General features: G+C 42.2%; 1 long non-coding RNA gene across 2 annotated transcripts in view; it reads left to right on the forward strand.

Annotated features, from left to right (window-relative positions):
- Positions 1 to 17427: 17427 nt before the first annotated feature.
- The window catches only part of LOC109300987, a 21968-nt gene continuing 18443 nt past the window's right edge, over positions 17428 to 20952 (forward strand). The window contains exon 1 of one of the 2 annotated variants that reach the window (XR_002098388.1): positions 17428 to 17437. This is a non-coding gene — a long non-coding RNA (uncharacterized LOC109300987). Of the gene's footprint in view, positions 17438 to 19643; positions 19655 to 20952 lie in introns of those variants that run through there. The other variant, XR_002098387.1, reaches the window with a different exon arrangement.

The raw sequence follows: 20952 nt of genomic DNA on the forward strand, positions 1-20952 counted from the left end.
CAAGGGTGGTGGAGAGGCAAGCAGCTGCTGTGGCTTGGACTCCAGCTCCTATCTGGGGCTGAGACCATAGCCACAGCTGCTACTTGTCCCACCCTGCCCCACCACCTCTGCACCCCATTCTCCCCTCTGCAGCCTCTTCCCCCATCTGTCTCCAACCTGTCCCTTTCCCTTCCCCTCCCTTGCCTCTTTTACCAGTAGGCTCTGTCCATGCTGCAGCCTGGGTTACTGAGCACAGCCCCAACCCAACCCCATAGCAGTGGCATGCAGCCTGCACAGCTGCTATGGGACCAGATGGGGGCTGTGCTCAGTGCCTCAGGTGAGAACAGGGATAGAGCCTGTCAGCATGGACCAAGGGGAAGGGGGAAGCAGGGAGCAGAGACTGGAGAGAAGGGAGGAGGGGAAGGAGGGGGAGCACAGTGTAAGGGCTTCTGATCAATTACGCCTGGCTGAGCTGAGCATTTGAACCATCACATCTGTCTGTGATCCTTGGCTAATGAGTGTCCTTGTTTTATGTGGAGGCAAGCAACCAGTTTGACTGCTACAAGTGCCACTCATTTTTTTAAGCATACCTGTAGACTTAGACTGTAGGCACACTTTGATACAGCCTCAGTTTGTTCTGGCAAGCCTCATGTTCAGGGCTTCTTCTAATTCTTCTGGCTCCTGTCTCAGCTTTGACTTTTCCTGACCCTGACCTTGGGAAGAGAAGAACCTGGGATGGAGGGGGCAAGCTGGGAGGAGAGAGAACCTTCCCCCACACACACTATTTGCCATCCCTCCCCCCGTAGTGGCGGGAGGGATCAATTAAAGACAAACCTTCAATAATTAGATTCTATACATGGAAAATTATCAATTTATGCTCACATTTATAAATCTTTAAATTTTCTGTGTGTAGAATCTAATTATTGGAAGCTAATCCTAAATTGAGGGTCATCTGCGATTTGAATAAATATGGTATATTCAAATTAAACAAGTATTAAAAGTAAAGTGGTAAAGGAAATGTTTTCAAATGACAGTAAGGGAGAGTATGAGGAACTGGGGGCACCTATACATGTGCAGTGAGGCTGATCCAACACACCATAATTACAACGCATTGGAGCAGACTCAATTGAGTCTGCTGGAGCATGGTAATTATTGCACTCCAGTGGACTCCAGCATCACTGTCCCCATACTGGAAAATGGCAGCAGTTGCTTTTACTAAAACTTGTTTGATGAGCTTTAGTTAAAGCACTCTCACCACTATTTTGAAACATGGGGGATGCTGATACAAGTGACACTCTGGGTACTTTAATTAGAGCACCCCCCGCTCCACTCCCAGAGCATGCTTGTAAATGTCCTATGTTTTTTTCATTATATATTATGAAAACACACAGGTTACAAGGAAGAGTTGTCAGTTGCAGAGTATGTGGAAATTGTATAGAAAATATTGCCTAAGATGTTGTGTGGAACCTTATAAACTCAAACTCAAACAATTCAGAGAGGTGTTAAGCCTACACTCCCTGTACTCTCATCAGGGAGACTTGGTCATGGCATGAAAAGACTAGTAAGAGTTGCAGAAGTAGGAGGGGAGTTTGATGGAAGGTATTCAAGGTCACAAATATTATATTATATGTACATGGGGTGTTTTACCTCAATGACAAAACTGAAACAAACATTTTGGTTCAGGTCAACTACAATTACTTTCTATTTTTTCCTGAAAGAAAATTTCTATTATGTCTTTGGATAGTTAATCTTTAATTTTTACAAACAACATATTTTGAAATGAAAATTGAAACCAGTTTGTTTAATACATCTAAAAATGAAATGAATTAACTTCTCTGAAGAAAAGCACTCTCTCCATTGAAACTATTTATACAATCTTCCCTAAATCCATGAGTTTTTTTTCCAATTTCCCCATTACTGCATTTTCTAAAGAAAAAACTGCTTCATCAATATTTTTATCTTCAATACCTTAGGACAGAATTAAGAGAACGAATCTACACCTGTGCCCCAAAGGCACCTAAGATACCAGTAAAGATGAATGAAATTTAAATAGAGTTTGTTATATAGTATTGTGAGATATGATCTATATTCTACCTGAGAAGAGGGTTCATATGTCATATCAACTGTTTGCAGCTGTTTCACTGAATTTTGTTTCTTTTTTAGCATGCATACAATAAGTGATAAATTAAAGGATTAAAGGACGCAGTCCAACTTATACTCATATTTAAAGCACACTGCTGAGCATAGCCATATTGCCTATGAAAGAAACATTGCACAATCATAAAATTTCAACAGGGTCAGATATTTTCCGCCTTCCTTGTAAAGGAAGAAGAATACTAAATAAAGGTGAAATCTTGATGAAAGAGCCAAGGGTTATATTTTTGAAGCAGTCTACTCCTTGTAGTTTTATCTAGTTGGATGCCCACACTGGTATTAAATCTTTCCTTTCAGAGCCAATGTTTGGCTCAACTTAAAAGGACAGTGTGAAGCTTGAACTTTTTGCAGCTCATATCCATTACTTTTTAAGAGTCATCCTATGGCACACTGTAAAATTTATTTGAGAAGCTATGTATTTGCACTGCACTTTGCTGGTAACTACACAGGTATTGTATGGTCATATTGTTTGGGGAGAGACAGCCAAAGGAGGTTACTGATACCCACTAGATTGAAGCCTGAATTTGTACGAAATTCGAGTGTTTACACCATTTTATCTATGGATTCAGAAACATAATCACATTGACTTTGCTTCCTATGAATGTCAAATGAATTATGCCTTGAAGAAAATTGACTAGGATACAAACACTAAAATAAAGTCTTAGATATGGATGCAGTGGCTAGTTGGGTTTCTTTTTTTTTTTCTTTTCCTTTCTGTCTTTTAAAGATGCTGCTGCAAGTGTACCTTATAGAAAAACAGATCTTGGAGAAGTTGAAGAATATGAAGAGGGACATTAATAATACTTTAGACTGAATTTAATACATCAGAAAGTTATGTTTAAAAAAATGAAGTTTAAACAATGAATTTGAGCAATGTTGCATCATTATCTGCCAATGAATTCGGTGTTACCACGTTCAAGCAAGATCACACACACTCGCCAATGTCTTTGCAAGGTAAGATGTAATAAAGAAGTATGAAAGTGGAAGTGCATTTTTATGAACCTCTTCCTCATCATTCTGAAAAATTGTCACTTAAAGGTCTGTAAAACTCTTTCAAGGCTTATTCTTAGTTTAATTTTTTATATATTAATTATTGAGCAATTATCCATAAGGGTGGGCACATGAATTTCTATAGTAGTTCACTGATAACAGCAAGAACTAAATTAACCAGAAAATATCAGTTATTATAAAGTTTCAAATGTGACTGTACACTGTTAAAGTAAATAGAAATCAACTATAAGTTAGATATAACAGAAAAATTCCATTGCTGATAGAGAAGAATATCATGAGACAGAACCTCACTAATTTTCAGGGAGCTTGCGGAAAAAATAAAGAAATCACAATATAACCTAAAAAGTTCAAGGGAAATATTTACTGGGAACAACATTTACTCTTACTATAGATAGAAACCATTCTATATATCTACTATGTTCACTAAATGCACAAGAAATTCCCAGACATGGGATATTTGTTGCACACATGACTGGATCACTTATTCTGTGGATTTTCTGCTGCCACAGCAATGACAGAAGTAGATTTAGGTTCATGTCATAGCCTAATGGACATCAGAAATACTTTCAGCAAATTACTGAAGCCACCAGCCAGATCATTCTGCAATCCCTGACCACAATTTCCCCTTAAGTTATATTAGATAGACCAATATAGATCAAATTTTGTGGGGTAGATTAAATCCAGAAGCTATGCCATCACCAAGGTATATGCTGGGGACAATAAGTTGTGTGCCAAAAAGCCCTGCACTGTGACATAGGATCATGAAAATGCCTTGAGATTATACAATCTTAGAATGCCTTTCAGGACTTCAGCTGATATTTTGGTGGGTTCTTTAGAACCAGGTATAATAGTAAATTAGGATTAACCATGATGCTGTTTTCAAATTTTAGGTTTAGTCATGTGTCTATCTTCAAATTTTAGGCAATGACACATGAAACAGTAACCAATTGAAAGGTACTGAATTCAGAGTCCAAGTTATGTTGTTCATTGTAGCATTAAAATTTCACATTCAAGCAGTGATAATGGGTGATGGTGGACCATGCAGGACTGCTGAACATAACCAAATATACAGAACTGGTGTTGCTATCCAAAGCATCTAAGCATTGCCACCTGTAACAAGGGGCCTTCCCAGGGCCAGTTAGATGTTGGCCCACCCACCTGTTTATGGGCTAACCACCTGCCTCTCTCTCCTGCCATGCCTTGATAATAAATTATTAGGATGTTACTCAGGTGGGAGGGTGCTCATTTAGACTCCAATGACTAGGGGTGAAATCCACAGCTCCGAACCTTCCCCTACACTGTCACCCATGGCTCACAGATTGTATCCCAGACAGCTAAGATCACCTGCAACCCTTCTGTCTCTCAAGCTGTGGTCCCCTCTCTGGGACCTTTGGGTTCCCCTTAGGCCCCATCAGAATCCCAAGCCTCACGGTAGGCTTCTGGCCCCTTTGACCCCCCTTGAGTCCTGACCCCAGCGTAGACCAGTTTGAGGGTCCATCCAGTCAGGTCTGAGCAGCTTGCCTTTTCTCCCTCACAACTCCACTGGATCAAGTGAGCCTCAGACCTCTCAAAAATCTCCCAGGTCTGGGCTTTTGCCAGCCAGGACTGCACAGGGACTGGAGGCTATCAGGCACTCCTACCTGCCTTTCACTAGGGAGTTTTGTGGTCCTGGCATTTTCTGGGGCTGCTGTGCCACCAGCAGTCCCACCAGGCCTCCGTACCCTGGGACGGTGCAGTTTTAGGTCATGCCAAGGACTTGGGGCATCCTCCATCCCCATGGCCCCAGCTCATATACCTCCAAGTTGTTCCTGGCCCAAGGAGCTCAGCAGGGCAATGTTCTTCCCCTGCTGGCTCATCTCAAACTGCTTCCTTCAGCACAGAGAGCTTGGCATTAAATGGCTGCCCTCATCAGACACCTGCCATCTTCCTGGCTTAGCCCTTAAAGTGGCAGGAACAAACAGTGACCCGTCACACAATGCTATTATACCCTGTAAGAGGTAAAAAGAGAGCAAACAGACATTTTCCCCTGTGTCCCTTCCCACAGCAGGTGCAGAGGCACTGGAACCAGCATGACCAGCTCAGGGGTGGCAGTTTTGCAGCCATCTGAGCCTGCAGGTTAGGGGGAGAAGAGGGTGGAGCCCAAGAAGAGATCCATGAGATCAATTTCATTCCCAGTCTGTCCTTTGCAAATATATGATTCATATATGATTCATTGATACTGTGATTACTATTTTATACCAACAAGGATATATCACACACACACATCCATGTGCATGTGGAATAAATTATTTTAACAGTATCCAGTATCTCATTAAAATATATATATATATATTTTATATATATATATTGGTGATACAATCACCATTATGTAGATAATGACTATTATTCAGTTAAATTCAATGCTCTTATAAGTGAGTGAAATTCAACTGAAATTAATTAAGAAGTTCACTGATTTCAAATAGGGCTGAATCAGGACTCTTATTTCATAGGAGCTATAGACAAATATCTAAACAAGGTGTTTACTACAATCAGATGTAATTAAAAATGACTAATTGAAAATTGTAATTGCACTATTCTGTTTTATTTTTTGATGATACACAGTAAATAGGTTTGTCAAATTTTGTTGTGTTGTGGCATCAGATGGAAAACCACATTGTGAAATTCTATGTTTACATTTAAAAAAAAATAAAAAATTGTATAGAAAATAAAATAAGTCAAACTGAATTCCAATAACTATCATATGAAAGACAAAATGTCTGTCAAATAAATAGAGAAGAATTATTGAGAAGTATATGCAGATTACTAAGGCTTTTTACAATTACTATCTTATAGCAACTCTGTAAATTACATAGATATGCCAGTGATCTGAAATTGTTCATTATACTTTATTGATACTTTTAAATTGCTTTGCTTGTTCATTTACTTTCCTACTGTACTTTTTTTTATTATTATTATTTACTGGCACCCACCCATAAAGCCATGAGTTTATGAAATACCTTACAAGGACTCACTTTACCAACAGAAGTCAAACTTTATTATCAAACTTACAAACACTATCTATTGTTCATCAGATCTGACATGAAAGGCTTTAACTGGTTACAGATAAAACCTAAATGTCATTTTAGTTCCATGTGAATAATTTGCAAATCTGCAGTTTGCTTTTCTTTAAAGCAAAGTCCCATTGCATCTCCATCTTGACTATGATGCTTCATAATCTGCACATTCTCAAACTTCAGAAACCCAGGTCCCTTTGTGAGTCCAAAATTCAGCTTCCTTCATTACCGCTATGGTATATGGTACAGTCTCTCCATTAGAGCTTATATTTAATGAACGAGGAACAGGCACCCTGTTTATGTTTATTCATAACAAGTTTAGATGTTACTTTTGAAGATAAAGAAACAAGTTTGATGATCTACAATATCAACTACACGTACTGTACTGATAGAAAACTTTAGCAATCAAGAAAGATAAAAAGATTTTGGAAAAATTAATCACATACTTCAAAGTAGGTATAAGAATGTATATTTCAGAAATTGAGATAAAATATGAATGTTTAATTTACTTTTTTCTTTTTTATCATGTGCATTTCTGACTCTGATGCTAATAACCTAGTTGCTTCTGTCAGCCGATACCTCTCTTGCTCTCTCTTTTTTAAATATTAAAAGATTTTTTCCTGAAGTAACTTTTGTTGCAAAGAGAATCTTCTAATGAGCTTTTAGTTTTTAAAATGATGTGAATGAAGTTAAATTTTACACGTGAAGAGTATTCATTTTATTCATGAAGTATATTCATATTATTTTACACGTCTTGCTAAATTGAAAAAAATTGGTAATACATCATAATTCCTGCAACCCAGCATCATATTGAATAAGCAATTCCTTTTTCAACCAGCCTTTCAAGGTATTCAGCCCACCTTGCTTAGCACAATTTAGTTTAAAGATGAACCTCTACCAGAAGGACATTTTTGTTGGTGCCTTGAATAGTCACAAAAACAAATTTCTCTCTGCTGTGACTCAAGGTAATTGGTAGTCTTTACTGTTTGGTAGTTCATCTAACAAAACAAAGTACTGCTATGCCAAACAAATAACCTGTTCATTTTTGGGTGTTGTCTATGATATGCTGGTACTGAATATTTTGAATATAACTCTGAGCTTTTCCATGAAAAATGTGTTTCTTTCATTAACCATGAAATTCTTGCTCTACTGAAATTATTGGAAAAACTCTTATTAACTTCACTAAGGTTAGTATTTCATAAAAGTAAATAATTTACCCAAAACTATTAGACAAACAAATATATTGAAAATGACTTAGAGATATTTTATTAGATCTTGGAAATGTGTTTATTATTGTCTTCTTTTCCCCAGATGATGATCAGAAAGGAGGAGTCTGAGTTAGCACAGCTAACTACCTCTCTCTGGGCATGTTTGCATGTGCAATTAAAGGGAGCATCTACACATGAGATTACAGCAACTGAATAAATTATGGAGCATATTGCCCCAGAATTAATCACCTCTGGGCACAATGTTTGAACATGTATGTGGGAGCAATTAACTCCAGAGCAATATGGTCTGCAGTTTATTCATGTGCAGTGCATCAAGTCAGGTCACAGCAGTCCTAGCTGATGGGATGGGAGTGTGGGAACTAGCCTGCCAGCCTAGGGCTCCCCCATCCCCTCTCAATGTGCTGCAGAAGGGCTGGCTGGAGCATGAGGGAGCTTCTGTGTGGGGCTAGCTACCAGGCAGTCCCTGCACTGAAGAACCCTCATGCCCTAGCCAGCCAGGCAACAGCTAAACATGTGCTGTTGTGGAATTTTTTACTGCACAGCAGGATAGTTCTTATACATACAAGTACTATACTGCTGCTGCAGAGTTAATTAGTATACTACACCCTAATTGGAATTCACATATAGATACTGAGACATTTATCTCACATCTAATTAGTCAACTGCACAGTAAATGTCTCATGTAGATGTGCCCAGTGTGACTGAATAAACTGTAGAGCAATTTGCACCACAGTAAACTACTCCCTGGTGCAGCCTTTACATGTGCACCTGGGACAGCAGAAAATTGAGCTGGGGAGGAGTAGTTTAGGCCAGGACCTCTCCTCCCTTGCTCTGCCCCACTGCTGCAGCCAGAGGGAGCTCCAGGCTCTGGCTGCAGTTGCTCAGGGACCCCCAGGCTGACAGGAGGCATGGGTAGCTCTGGGCTCCAGCTGGTGACAGCAGTATGGTCTGGGTCCAGGGGCAGCCCTGGGCTGGAAGGGAGTGCAGGTGGTCAGGTTCAGCCAGCAGATGGCTGTATCAGGTGGCAGAAGAGCTGGCTGGGCCATGAGACTCCTACAGCTATCAAGGCATGTAGTTAGGCAGCAGTGGTGTGGGCCCCTATTGGCTGGGCTGACTGTGCATAATTTACACCTCAGTCAGTGTGTATACATGCATTTCTGCACAGTAAATAACTCAGCAGCAGAATAGTACTTGTATTTACAAAGTACTACTCTGCTGCAGAATTTAATTGGTTTCCTGGGACCTAATAGCATTGCACATGTAGATGTGAGACATTTATTGTGGACCTAATTAGTCTACTCCTCACTAAATGTCTTATGTAGATGTGTCATCTGGATGGTAATTGCTATAGGGGGAAACATGTTTCCTGGGTAACTGACTTATCTAACCATTCATCCATTCCACATGTCCTGCTGAAATGAATTTCCTATAGGCTTTATATACTTTACGGACAAAATAAGTGCTGTGATTGGCATAGTCGGCTGACCAGGTATAGTAGTTTCCCTAGAAGGAAAGGAAACCAAAAACAGAATAGGAGTGGAGTATGTAATCTAAAAAGATGAGGTAAGAAACTTGAGGACTGGACAGTTTGAGATGAGAAAGTTACAAAAGTAGTGGACAAACAAAGAGATAGTGTGCGTTTGTGTTGCCACCCTGGGGAGACAGGAACAACCTTGGAATTCTTGTTTGAACAATGAGGAATCCAGAAATTAACATCACACACACCCAGCAGTGGAACTGAGCTGGTACCACTGAAGGTCACTGTTGTAATGCCTGAAGGTACCACTTGGCAGGTTGTATTACAAGAAAGAATACTTGTAATAAGTTTAGGGATTACTATTAAAAGTTCCCTTGAAACCAAATTGGATTAGAGGCCATGTCAATCTTTGGGGGTCTCTGGTAAAAGGAATCCTGGGGGCAACAGGGGGCAGCTCCTAAGCCTCACTCCACAGCCAGTCCTGCCACCCCTAGGTGCACAGCAGGGATGGGGTTGCACAGCAGCCAGACTCATTTCCCCACAGTCCCAGTGGCGGTGGCTTCTTCTGACTTCTACCCCTGCCAGACCCAGCCCCGCTGCCCAGGCACCCTGGCCCATCTGCCCTACAACCACTGCCAGGGAGCAGGACCCTTGTGGGCAGGGCAGGTGGCCAGGCAAATGAAATGGGGCCATGGATGGGTGGGGAGGTGTTCAGGAGTGGGACGGGCAGGCAAAGCCAGTATCACAGGGTGGGATTGTGGGTGGTGACAGCGTGGGGCTGGGGCTGGGGTAAAGCTACAATCTGCTGCCCACACAGCCCTGCAATGGGCATGAGTTCTGTGGGCAGCGATGTGCAGGCAGAGGATCACAGCTCTGCCTCAGGACCCAGCCCTGTGCTGTCACAGTGCCATGATACGAGCCCCACCTGCACATCCTGCTCCCAGATGCTACTCCTTGCCTGCTCATAGCCCCATCCCAGCCACTGGGCTGAGTATGGAGCAGAGCCACATAGGGAGTTTTGGCAAGCTGTTGTGTCAGGGGAGTACTGACCTGGCCTGTGACAACTCACCAAAACTCCCTGTGTGGCCTGTGGGCCCAATTACTTGGCTGCTCCTGACCTAAAGGAATGAAGCAAGGCTGTGTAATATAGAAAAAGATACCTTATCAGAGGAAGCTAACAGAGAAGAGAAAACACAAAAGAATGGTTTACCTAATTAGTGGAAAAGCAAAGCCATTCAATATGGAAGAGGGTCATAATCACCTGTAGAGCTCAGAGAGATTAGCACGGATCCAGCGCACCAAATGCCTTCGTGGAAACTATGTGGGTGAATCTCGACAAAAACTATGTACCAGAATGAACTGTTATGGGGGGAAGGAGGGAGGAATTAAGGGCAGTGACATGTGAACTTGGGCAGGCGAACACTTTTCACAGAATAACCACTCCACTTCTGACCTCACAATCCTCATCCTCAGGGGAATTTATAAACTACCTTTGAAGAGCCTGGGAACAAAAGTCCATAAGCTTACTGAACCTTAAAAACCAGGAACTAAACACAAGACATTGATTTTATGGCTTATTATAATCTACATATGATCCTTGCTAATCCCTCTGCACTCCACAGGTGATAATGACCTTCTTCCCTCTTGAGTGGCCTTGCTGTTCTTTTAATCAGGTTATCCTTTTTACTGCATTTCTCTTGGCTGTTAGCTACTCCTGATGTCTCTCTTTTACTGTTTCACTGCCCAGCTTCATTACTCAAAACCAGTGAGATTTTCAGCAAGGGTGTCACAGCACCTTGAGGCTAAGTGAGCTTCTTTTAAGGGTGCCACACAACACTAGAACCATTAGGTATTCAAACATCTACACACAATTCACAAGATTAACCCAGAGATTTCAAATAAGAATCCAGAGTGTCAAAAACATTCTGACTGGTTCTGTTCTTTCTAAGTTGTCTGCAACAGAATTGCTCTATTATTTTTCTGTAGTGAAAAATGAATGAAAGCTCAGAGCTGTCATTTTCCAAGAGGAAATGAGTCTAAAGAGGGGTGCCTTGAGTCAAAAAGGGTTGAAAACCACTGGTCTAAATAAACTGTTTTTTTAAATTTATACATGGAGTTTCATGCAGGCTAGATATCTATCTGTGACTTAGCTACATTTACTTCTTTCTCAAAATGGAGGAAGGGTACCTTTTGCCCAAAGGATTGTCTAAATCTCTCTCAGTTGGTCCACTAAAAGGTATCACCCACAGAAATCTTTGGCACTCACAGAGACAGATAAAAACCCCTGCCCTTTGCTACACAGGGCAAGAAACAAGAGAATAAGTTTAAACCTGCAACAAGCCAGGTTCAGATTAAATATCAGGAAAAACTTTCTAACTTTGAGGATCACAGAATGGAACAATGGAACAATATGCTGAAGAAAGTTGTGGAATTTTTTTCACTGGAAGTTTTCAAGAAGAGGTTGGGTAGGTATGAAATGGTTTAAGATCAGTGTATCCTGCATCTGTGCAGGAGGTTAGGCTAGATGAACCTTGAAATTTCTGTGATTCCAACTTCATGGTTCCATAGTTAAGAGCCCTACCAGTGGTCTCCTCTTTTTTTAAGCTTAGAAATTTTTAAAATCAAATTAAGGATTTCTAGCCTATTGCATCTGCAGGAGTCTCAAGCAGGAAAAGACATTCACTCACAAATTCTAATCCACATCCATTCAGGACTTTCTTACAAATCAGAACTAACATTTATATTTCATCGCAGAGCTAGTATAAGGTATTATGGAGAGATTTCTCTCTCCTTCCCCAACCTGAAAGCTAGAAGAAGACACAGCTTGGTACAAACTGGTACAGTATTAATTTCTCAAGATGTAGACTTAAGATAGAACTTCAGTTTAAGAGAGTATGAAACCTGAAATTAAAATGCCAACAATTCTAACATTAAATATTGTATTTTGCCTCTGAACAAGAAGACATATTGAAACATACAGTTAGGGGACTTATTTGATTTCCAGGTCTGTGTGGTACTTACTTCAGGTATCAACTCTGCTCCAAGCATGTTTTCAATGGTTAAAAATCATATTTGGTATTGAACATCACTAAAAAATAGTACCTGCCAACAGGTATTCTTTTTCTTTTCCCAGAGTTTATGGTTTTTATATTATTTTATGTTTATTCTGGCCTTAAATAAATACATCAGAAATGACAGGCTCTCTTCAGAGAGTTCCATGTTACAGTTCAGCCACAACTAATATGGGAAACACTACAAGAACAGGCCTTGGAATCAAAAATATTTCTGCTACTTTCTTGACTGAAACTTGATAGTGTTGCCAGTTGCTTTGTTGTTTTTAAATAAACAGTGAAAAACATTGGCTAACTTTACAAAATATTTAAAACCCCAAAGAGCTCAGTTTAGTATAGTCCTTAAATCATTTGAACCTGTCCTCACTAAGTCAGGGATGAGGATAGTAAGCAGAAAAAAGGGAATGAAAAATATGCACAGCATAATAAAAAAAAGTCTGAGAATTTAAACAAAAAAACAACAGATCCTTCCATTTTGTTGCTGTATGTAGGGAAAAGAAAAACAAAATATATCACTTAATATATACAAATATATTGTATTAACATGCTGATACTGTAGTGACACTGGTCTCGACCTTGTGGTTAAGCAATGTATTGAGCGAAGGTTGCATGACTGAAGAGTTGGGTTCCTTGTCTCCATCCTGTTGCAGACATTCAAGCTGCTTCAGTTTTCTCTCATGCTGTTTTATTTATTTCAATCCAATTATAATACAAAATGATAGATAGATAGATAGATAGATAGATAGATAGATAGATAGATAGATTGATTCTTAAGCCCTCTACAAAGTGTGTGGCCTTGGAGGAACTAGACATTTTTTGATTAAAAGAAAGTCATATGTTTTGACACAACAAAGCTAGCACACAGCTACAGATTTGTAACAATGAATTCCTAGCTTGTCTGTCTCTCCGGCTTCTGACAAATGCATATGTAAAGGCAAACAAGTCACAATGTAAAGTGGAAGAAACATTAGATATTGTTGATTTGGGCGGGGGGGGGATAGAAATAGTGCACACAAACATGTTCATGGTAAAGTAGAAATACAAATCAGCCCCAAATACTTAACATATCTAATAAAAAATTGTATAAAAATCTAAAATAGAGACAGTAAAGACCTTCACTGTATTCAGGGTCTTTATATAGCCAACACCCTATTTCATATCACAGTGCAGTTGTGAGTACTGACAAAGCCACATTCCAGTTGCACTGTTGTAACTTTTTTGGTTACATTATACATATTAGTGAACATGAGTGAAAATATCAGCAAAATATTGATTAAAAGGCAGTTCAAGCCCTCCAGAAAGGATATTTCAAGGGCTCACAGCAAACATAGCATTTATCCATCTTTGCACTCCCAGGTTTTTTAGGCTGTTCAATGTAGACACTTAATTCTAGCTTAAATTAGAGCAAGTTGAGGCTGTTCCATTTATGACTGCCTATGAAATGCTGAGTATGGGCAGTTTCATAGTCCAGAAGAGTCCTGTAGCACATGTTCCATCTGCCCTCTCCAATTATGATCTTCATTGCTCTAGGTACTCTCCCCAGTATACCCGATGAAGAGTGCACGGTGCTGGCCTAGCTAATCCTAAAGTGATGCTGTAATGTTAAATGCTTAAGTCCTGCAAATGCACTGTAGGTCAAGGTTTTGCAGTGAATGTTTTACCTTTGAGGAGTTGACCTTAATACATATATTAGCATGTGTAGTAGAGACCCAGCAACAGGGATTTTGGTGCCAAAAGTGATGATCACTATTTTCTGAGACAGAGTAGAAGATAATTGGTCAGAAGTGTGAAAAGTAATAAATTTGTTTCAACATGATTGATAGATTCATAGATTGTTAGGGGCTGGAAGAGACCTTGCAGATCATCAGGTCCAAACCCTCTCCCCAGTCCCCACTCTAGGCAGGAAGACAACTGGGGTCAAGTGACCCCAGAGAGGTGACTGTCTAGTTTCCTCTTGGATAGGTGACTGCACCACCTCTGAAGGGAGTTTATTCCACAGTCTGGACACCCTGACTGTGAAGGAGTTGTTCCTGATATTAAGCCTGAAGCAGCCTTCCAGGAGTTTGTATCTATTGGTCCTGGTCTTCCCCAGGGGTGCCCTAGTGAATAGTTGTTCAATGAGATCCTGATACACTCCTCTGATATAGCACTAAGCCACTATCAAGTCCCCTCTCAACCTTCTCTTCTTTAGGCTAAAGAGGCCCAGGTCCTTCAGTCTTTCCTCGTATGGCTTGCCTTGCAAGTCCCTGATCATATGGATGGCTCTTCTCTGGACCCTCTCAAGTTTTTCCACGTCCTTACTAAAGTGCGGCACCCAGAACTGGATGCACCAATTGGATGATTGATGGAAGCACCAATTGGATGAGTGTTTGAATGGGAGATGCCCTGAAGAGATGATTGGTTTTTAGATGTGGGGTGATTTTGAGGGTTAAAGAGGAGTCTAAGCTGTGCTCTGTCAGTGTGAGAGGTGTGTGTGAGGAATGGTGTGTGCCTTGTGTGAGTTTGGTGTGTCTCTGAGGAGAGAGACTTGTGACTTTGAGGCCTGGCATCTGAAGAGAGACTGCTTTGGTCTCATGAGTGTGAGACTAAATGGGAATTCTTAGATGTGTTTGTGATTCAGTGCTGGGTGCTTTTGAAAGTGCCCGGTGCTGCATCACATACATTTGTATAAGCAGTGAAATGCATATGTAGCAGGCTCACCTTCCAGAGCGTGGGTTGAGTCCCAGGCTTGAGATTCTGCTCTTTTGATTGGTGGAACCCATCCACCAATCAGGAGGCAGCAGGAGAAATAAAATCACACCTCTTTCCTGAGGGGAGGGGGAGAAGAGTTCCTCCAGACCTGATTGAAAACTGTAAACTGTCAGGGGCAGAAGACTTCGGGCCAGAGTCCTGGAGCATATAAAAGGAGCTGCGTGCCCAGCACGAGGGGCTGGTGGAGTAAGGAACTCAAGAAGAGCAGAGCCAAGAAAATCTGGGGAGCTCTCCCCCAGCGGGCAATAGGCCCAAGGCTCCTGAAGCTATTACTGCAGGAGCAGCCTTGGGAGTAGTGCGAGACTGCTTGGGCTGTTGATGGCACACAGGGACGGTGCGTAGAGACCCGGCCCTGGGAGCAGTGTGAGACTGCTCAGGCCCACCATGGTGCACAGAGCCCAGGCACTGGGAGCTGCAAGCAGTAGCTTGAGCCTGGAACCCTGGCAGGACATTGGGGGCCTCAGTGAAGCAGCTCAGGCCCCATCTCCTGGCAAGTGGCCAGGTCCTAAGGTGTGCAGGGCAGCACACGACCCCAAGACTTGGGAGCCAAGGAGCAGCAGAGGCTGCTTGGGCTAACCACCCAGTGTGAGGACAGCTGGCCAGAGCCTGAAGGGCCCGGCCAGAGCCCTCAGTGCTGAGCCAGGGCATGGGGAAATGGCAGTGCTGTGGTGTGAGGCCCAGGAGCCAGCAGCTGAGAGGAACTGAGCCCTCAGTGCCCAGAGAAGGGCACAGGATGGGGAGTAATCCAGTGGCATGGGAGAGGCCTGGAGAGGCGCTCCAGTAGAGGAGACCCCATCGAGCTGCACCCTGACCACCACCCTTGTGTCTCACAGGGGAAAGACACTTGGGATGGGCTAACCCAGTTAAGGGGGTGGGTGAGCAGCCTTTACCCCCCGCACCCAGTCAAGGCCCTAAGGGGAGGGGCCCCTGGTGCTTCCTGGTGATTCCCCAAGGGATCCCATTGGAAGGAGGACTATCTCTTGCCATGGGTCAGGGACTATATTAAGGGATAAATGTTACTAAGATTGTTCATGTTTATGCCTTATATTTTGTAATTGAAATGTTGTATTGTGATGTTGTAAATTGTGTTATTTAGGGTTTGACCTTGGTTATTGGTTAGTGTTCACTGTGTAAATATATGTATATGATATTTAGTTTTATGTTCATGTATATTATAATTTAATAAATTGTATATAGTTAAGAACTTTGGCCTTAGGTTAACTCTATAGAGGAAAGAATCTGCTTGAAATTCTGGCATCCCTCTCACAGCACCCCCTTCTGATGACCCATCCCATTCGATTGAGACTAGGGAACAGCCTTGGGGGTACCTGGCTTACACACATCAGCACTGATAAAATGGTGGCGGTGCACTTTTGAACTAAAACAATTGGAGGAGTTGTAGTTCAAAAACTCACCACCACCATTTTCCTAGCGCTGACATGCATTTCGCTCTTTATACAAATGTGAGCAAAGCAGCACTGAACGCATCAGATCACATGCCGAGAAGACTTGATTGAGTCTGCTCTGATGTGCTGAATCTCTAGCATGTCGCAGCATGAAAAGGTATGTGTATAAAAGTCCAATGAGATAAGGGTGTTTGGTGAGTGACTAGTGTCTGGAACCATTGGAATTGATTGTATATCCCAGGTACAGCAAGGCTCCCTGGTGATCCCTCTGGAAGCACAACCACAGATCAGAACCAGTGCTGATGGGCCAACACTCATGGTAACATATCACAGTGAGGAGTGGGACATGGCCTTGGCCTTGGGGCCCAGAGCCAAAATGTGCAGCTGCAGGGCCCCAGTGGGGTGTGGAATGGAGCCAAGGATGGCTCATCTGGGGGGCAGGGAGGTGGGGCTGGCTCCCTGCCACTGCATGCACTCCCAGGGGAGCAGGGGGGACTCTTGCCTCCCAGATCTGTGCACGGGGTGGGAACTGTGTGCAGCCTACTGCCCACTTCAGGCTCATGCTCCCCACCCTGCTGCCCACCCCGGGGCCTCCACAGCCCTGCATGTGAAGTCCAGTGCTGCAGGGAACAGTGGAACCACTCAGAAAGCTGCCTGCTGCTGTAAGTTCCATGTTCCCGGCATTCCCTGTGCACAACTCCATGCTGCCACCCTGCTGCAGCCATACATGCAGGGGACACCTTGCCAGGGCAGCACAGAGCTCGCAGAAGCAAACAGCTTCCTGCATGGTTCCACTGTTTCCTGCAGCACCTGGTCACACATGTTGGGCTGCAGAGACACCTGAGGAAGGCAGCAGAGCAGGAGCCTGCAGTGGGCAGCATTCAGCCTCTGCCCCATGCACAGATGTGAGGGACATTGGTCCCCCTGTCCCCCAGGAGTGCATGCCATGGTGGGGAGCAACCTCCCACCCAAACCCACAGCAGCCAGGGAGCAGGCAGCAGGGTGGGGGAGCTGGGCTCTGCTCCATTTCAGCAGCCACTGCCTCTTGCCAGGGGCAGGGGGCTGTGGACCCAGGCCTCTGGTCCCATAGCCTTGGCAGCTGGGCCCCCCCTCTGTTAGGGCTGGGGGAGCAGGAGCTATAGGTACAGGGTGAGGGGCACCAGCAGGGCTATGGTGGGGGAGGGGGGCTTTCATTTTAATCATAGATTTTGGGGGTTTTATCAGAGAATTTGCAATTTTTTATCATGGAAAACCAGGATCCCTACTTATCATCATTAACAGTCTTGTAATTATTGTAAGTATTGTTGTTGTCTGTTATCATTAATACAGTCTGTGTATTAATTAACCTGTAGTTTCCAGTTTAATTGAAGAGTCTGCTCATTTGTGGTGGAGTAATGCTAGGCTGCAAGCAAACACCCTGGTTAGAGTCTCCGATCACCTTAAAAATCCTTTCCCTGGACTGGGTTCTAAGAGGAGTAATGCCCTTGTTTACTTAATTAAGAGTTCAGCACTTAACACCCTATAGGATAGGAATTGCAAGGGAAAACAGCAGCAAGCCATTTACAACTGAGAAAATTGTGTTGGCAGCATGAGGATTGTCCCCTAGATGCTTGCTGTAATGTTCTTTCCTTTACATATAACTGGAACAACCATACAGTGGCCTTGGTGAAGGAATATTCCTCTCATCATTGTGATACCAAAACACGGCTGAATTAGAAGTTGGAAGTTAGGCAACTTTCTACAGTTACCAGTAGCTAGTCTGGTGATGAAGCTGAGTAGCCTCCTTGGAAGACAAATGAAAACCACAGGGAAGCTGATTACTGTTAGACCAAAAACTGTGGCTAAACAAAAATTAAACTCTATACTTTGGATTCCACCCCCCTTTACCTCCTTTCCAAACGAATTAACTTGTATTCAGCCATAAAAAACTTCCTTGGTGTTATTTTCTGCCTATATTCTGTCTTTCTCATGTCATTGCCTTCCCTGATGTTTGCAACAATATTTAGTCTGGAATTCATTTAAGTATTCAACATTAAAGAAAACTGGGCCTGCTATATAACTCCTTTGCTATCTGGGGGGCTTTCTACATTTCCCATAGCCATCTTAATCAGTCTCTGATATACACTGATTGTCAAAAGTAGTTCAAATAACAAGCATGGCAACTGTCCATATACCCAGGAGACCATAATGGTGTTTGGGACTGCTCTACTGTATGCTACACTGTAGGCTGTGCAGGAGCACAGTTTGTGGAAGGCGATCTGGTCACAGAAAGCTAAATTACAGATGATGAGTTGTTCCTTGCTGCATAGGACTCAAGACTTTATTTTGTTTCAACACGAGAATGAGTTTATTATTCCTTCACTGAGCTGTAATCCAGAAAATGGATGGGGTTCAAAACAGCATGAGATGCACTCCAAGCTTAAATGGTTTTTTTTCCTGAGAAGCCCAACATATCACATCTCTAGGCACATCAATTTCCAACTCTATCAACCACTTCAGGTCAGTGGGAGACTTTTGGAACATTCTTGTCATTATTACATAAGTGGGGATTTTGAGTACAAGAACCAGAAAAGCTTGATTTTTTTTTTCTGGTTGGTTGGTTAGTTCTTTACTTAGTTCTCTTGTCCTTAGTTCCAAATCTTTTTTCTTTTTAATCCCCGGAATAAGTGATGTTTATCCTTACAATCCATCTTCTTTGATTTCTTATAATCATTCACAATAACCCTATCATCTGTAATACTATGTCCTAGGAGTTATATATTAGTTTATACACTGAGTCCTTAGAAGAGTACGTTTATGCCGTTACTGTATTTGGTTTGTATGTTGGTAAAATGACTGGTTCCTTGTCAGAAACATTTAGTGTGAAGAATGATGGCCACCATAGTCCCAAAATAAAAACCTAAAAGCAGGAGACTTTACCCCTTTTGGGTGTTAAGAATGTCTAAGGAAAGAACCACATACAGACCCCTACAACAGTGTTTATCTATAGAAAGAATGGTTAGGGTTCACAGTTTTTACAAGGTTTGATATTCTTTCACTGTATTTTTCAGTTACAAATGTAAATATTTGAGGCTGCAGGCAGACATTTCCTGGATTATACCACTGCTCCTTAGAGTGTCATTACTATTTCATGACATTACATAGAAACACATCCATTAACATGTAGTGCAACTGCAATTTCCTTGGTTTTGGGAAACATTACAAACGTTTCACTCCTTGTTACTTACATTGCCATAGATATTGTAGGCAAGATTTTTACTACCTAGTCAAATGAAATACAGTAATAGTATATACGTAGTCTTCCGAGAAAGGCGGAAAAGCCTTTGCTCATAATACCGCTAGGTTAGGGGAACTTCTGTCTTTTTGAACCTAAGAGAAGACTCAGCATAAGAACAAATAACCTTAAACAAAAATTAGCTTGCAAGATTATCAGCACTGTTAATGATCATACAATCATTCATCTTCCTTATAATTCAATCATTCAACTTGTCTTAATGACCTCCTGTGGCACTGAATTCTTCAGGTGTGCTGAAGTGCATAATAAAGATCAACTTACATGATCTTGAATCAGTCCTCAGAATCATCTATTAACTTACCCTGGGTGCATACAGACACTGGGAGTGTTTGAGGATAGGATAGATCACATAAAAAATGTCCACCCAGTCTAACTTAGTTTGCCAAAGTGCAGACCTTACACCAGTTTGTCAATTTCAGTCCAAACTGTACAGAAGTTCAGGACAATTAAATCAGTCTAAAAATGGCTGGCCTAAGATAACCCTACCTCAGGGTTATAGCAAACTTAGATGAGTCTAAAAATGGTGAACCCAGTCTAACTGTCCTGGACTTCTGTACAGTTCCCAGCACAGCTGCAAGGCTGTACTTTTTCTACCTCCTCCCTGGTACCAGGCTAGCTTTAGCTTCCCAGCCTCTTCCTCCCACACCCAGATTGACAACCCCCACAGGGACAAACCACCCCCTCTCCCATCCCACTCCCCTTCCCCTCCCCCCATTCTGCAAGCCACTCCCAGTGCCAGTTTTACCAGTATTTGCCAGAGCCTGGAGCTGATCAAGTAAGTTGGGGTGAGGGGAGGGTCAGCAAGATGGATTCATTGGAATTGCTTGTCTGGGGGGAGACCCTAAAAATAGCCCCTGGTCCCAGGGGGTGGAAGAGAGAATCCACCATGTCCCCTGTGACGCCCATGAACCACCTGGATCACACCAACGCCCCCATTGATCCCAACTGCTTTCCCTGACCCCCTCAGAGCTTACTTGCTGCCTTGCTCCTTTGAAGCCCTGTCCCCAGCCCCCTCAACCCAATTTATTTTACATCAGGTAGCCTTAGATTGATCTAACCCCCCTCTAACCCCTCCAAATGTCTGTATGCACCCTCTGAGTTAATTATGGTGGTTGTAAGATTATTTTATTATTTTCACATTTAAGAAATGAAGCCTTAAGAAAAAAAAGGTCACTAGTATGGGGAAATAAAGCATATATGCTGACAATATACTTTAAAATAAAAGTAAACAATTAGTATTTGACAATGACTCGTGCTCTTTCCAGTTTAACCAACTCTTTTCTTAATCAACACGGGCATTTAAACTGTATATTACTGCATTTGTGAAAACATAATAACCTCTGCTTTGTTAAAATAGAAAAATCAACATTGTCTGTGAAAAACAAACTTTTTTTTTTCTTTTTAAACATGGTTTCCTGTCAAAACACAATTTTGACGTAAATTTTTCACCAAGGCCTATGTTTATTTGCTGTTCTGCCATAGACTGCCTGTGTGACTCAGGGTAAATCATCCCCATAGGAGTTAGC

Source organism: Gavialis gangeticus, unplaced genomic scaffold (genome assembly GCF_001723915.1).
Source record: "Gavialis gangeticus isolate Ggan-Ray unplaced genomic scaffold, GavGan_comp1, whole genome shotgun sequence".
Classification (NCBI taxonomy): domain Eukaryota; kingdom Metazoa; phylum Chordata; order Crocodylia; family Gavialidae; genus Gavialis; species Gavialis gangeticus.